Source organism: Equus przewalskii, chromosome 1 (assembly GCF_037783145.1).
Source record: "Equus przewalskii isolate Varuska chromosome 1, EquPr2, whole genome shotgun sequence".
Classification (NCBI taxonomy): Eukaryota; Metazoa; Chordata; class Mammalia; order Perissodactyla; family Equidae; genus Equus; species Equus przewalskii.
This window is the reverse complement of record NC_091831.1, coordinates 9,216,295-9,219,466: the sequence shown is the minus strand read 5'-3', so window position 1 is coordinate 9,219,466 and position 3,172 is coordinate 9,216,295.

The following is a 3,172-nucleotide window of genomic DNA, read 5'->3' as shown; positions in this document are numbered from 1 at the left end:
TTCGTGAAATTAGTTTTCTGTTTCATGGTGCCTTTCTTTCTGAGAGAACATGGAAAGAGCAGGCCACGCCCATGTCCTGGTTGCCATCCTTTTACATACTGGGGGCAGGCAGAGGATGCCCTCGCATGGCTGTGGTGTGACGCTTGGAGGGACTGCAGGCTGTGCATTTTTAGAATTTAACCCGAATGCAGGATAAACTAACTTGCCCATGACTTTAATAAGGATATTTTATCTGCTGCCAGGAATTCCTTGCATCAGCTTGTATCCTTCGGACAGTGAGTACCAGGGGGAAGAGAGAAGTCTGGGATGTATCTGGGGCTCCCACTAATTTCCTGGAAGGTCTAAAGCATCTGGAATGGAACCATTGGCTCCTAAACTTTATTATCCACAAGAATCACCAAGGGAGGTTGTTTAAAATGCAGATTCCTGTGCCCCCTCCTCAGAGGTCAGTTTAGGGAGGTCTGGACAGGACCTGGGATTCTGCATTTTCAAACCTCAGTTGCCCAGGTGACTGTAGCAGGTGGTCTTCAAACTATTCCTTGAGGAAAAATGATCTTAGACACCCAGATAAACTCTATGGAAAACCGGGTCTTTCTAAATATCTATATTTCAATTGTCTTGTATCTTTCCCTAATTCTCCAAGTAGTTCAATTCCCAGCCTTATTCAAGGGCTGAGTCATTTTGTTCTCAGAGGGACGAAATTGATCACTCCATAAAATTCTAAAAACCTGTTTTCAGAAGACTCTGGTGGAACAGCAAAAGCTGTCCACCCTCTGAAGGCATTTGCAAAGCCACCGCTTTCCTTTCCGAGGGGCTCCCGGGATGGAAGCACGAGAGGTACTGGGCATGTTGGCAGAGGATGCCCCCTGGCTGGCTCAGAGCCAGGATGTTTTGTTGGAGAAAAGGAAGCAGGGCATTCAGAGGGACACTGGTTGGGTCTCCACTCAGACTCTACCCGGGTAGCCTGCTGTGGGAGGCGATGGAGTCTGGCCCCTCTGCCACTAACCAGAGGCTGTCCCATCCCCTTTCCACCCAGCCTCATCCATGGGGAGTGGAGCCAGGCTGAGCCAGTGCTGGATGTCAAGCCCTGGGTGTGGGTCTCTTGTTGGTTCCCCGCTTCATCCAGCAGGGCTGACCATGCCAGGTCCCCCAGGAGCAGCTCGTGATAACGACAACGGTCCTTACAGCTGGTGTCTACTGAGAGAAGGCTGGGCACCCAGACATTGGGCCAGAACTTGGAGTAGGGAAGAGCATTTGACAAGACACAGAGGAGATGTGAACGTGCCTGTGAGGAGTCTAATGGGGTCTGAGCTTAGCGTGTATCCAGTAATGTACCAGGTGAGCACCAAGAAGGAGGGAAAGTGCCTTCTGAGACAGAGTGAATGTGATCTGTGGCCAATTGGGAGATGATCCAAGTCTTGAAGTTGAGAGTATCAAATTCGATTTCTTTTAGAAAGAGAAAAAAACATGGGGGGAAATCCATAAATATTTAGCTACCAAAAAAAAGAGAAGGAAGAAAGAAGAGAAGAAAGTAAAGAAGGGGGGGGGGGTGGGAGGAAGGAGGGACCAACACACATTGCATTTATTTTGAAGGGCATCTGCATTATATGGTGAGTGGGGGGGGGCATACTTCATTCTTAAGAAACCAACCACACTTGGCCAGGGCACATCACTGACAATGTACCTGAGTGGGAAGAAAGGTTTGTCTTCAGTAGGGTGTGTACACTCAGTATCAGTGCGGGTCCTAATGGGCACTGCCACGTACCCCCGGGACAACTGGAAGCACTCACACAGCAGAGACGAACATGTTTGCAAATTTACTCCTGTGCTGTGTAGCAATTCAACTGCCCTCGCTAACTCACACCTGTCTCTGGGCCTTGTACAATTTGCTCATGCTATGTGTCATGTGAATATATATCTGGCATTTAAAGGTCAAATATTATGAATCTAATCAGTCTTAGCATACCCATATTCAAGGACTTTTTAAAATCATTTAGATTGTTGACTCAGAAGGCTGTGCGTGCACCTTTGGAACACTGATTCGTGGCATTTCCTTTATCCTTTCTCCCGCAGGGCCAGTGACTCTGTGGTCAGTATCTTACCTATTCCCTGGCGTGGAAGAGCTGTTGCATATGTTTAGTAGAACCTAAAGTCCATGTTCTGATGGGTTCAAATACGCTAAAATCTGGATTTGGAGAGAGGAAGCCCACTTTGAATTGTGAGAGTCAGATAATCGCCGTTCAGGCCCAGGCCTCAGTAATACCCCCCGCTCCATAGGGAACATGTTTGCGGAGCGTCACATGCCATCACATTGGCACACAACTGATTGGTTGACCTAACGACCAGATCAGATGAGGCACATGCCTGGATAAAATTCCAGACACCCAGCCCCCAGAGGCTCAGCCTGCCGTTGCCTTGCATCCAAGTTATTTCATACCAAATCTTTGCTTGAATTATTCATCGTCACCAAACCCCATGCTCTAAAAACCTTCAAATGCCAAGTTCCCTTGCAAACCGAAATCATTCCAAACCTCAACAATTCTGTTTTACAACAAGTGTTTAAACATAACCTCTTCTGGCATAGTCGAGGGACATTTAAGGAGGACAGTGTCTCGCCAACCCCATCGGGATCTCCCCAGGGGAAACCTGGCGAACTCCAGATCACAGACAGCCTTGGAAGTCCAGGGACGCATCAAAGAGGTGCCTTGCCTTACCCTCATGACCACGTGGGGCATTTTTATAAACATTGGAACAGGCCAGTCTTTGTTTTCTTAGGCTTATGTGGGGAAGGAATCCAGACCTTTGCCGTTTGGATGTACCTTATCCGTTTTGGTGAGGCGGCTCCTAGGATGACATAAATCCATCCCTCTGCTGTGGCATCTGGTGGAGTGGATGTCAGCACACAGGTCCAGCCACCCGCATCCATCCTCCCTAATGGAGCACACTCATCTCCCACACAGAGGCTTTACCCTGCCCAGTGTCCTTTGGGAGGAACAGCACGTCCCTTAGTGAGGGGAGCTGGGTATGCTACCCTTTGAACTCCCAGAAGCTCCAAGTAACGGGAGGACTGAAGTCCAATTCTGTACATTCCTTCAGTTTTCACAGATGTCGTTATTTGTAGGTGTCTGTGCAAGGTGAGGCGGGGGAACTTACACTGTCCATACCATAGCTT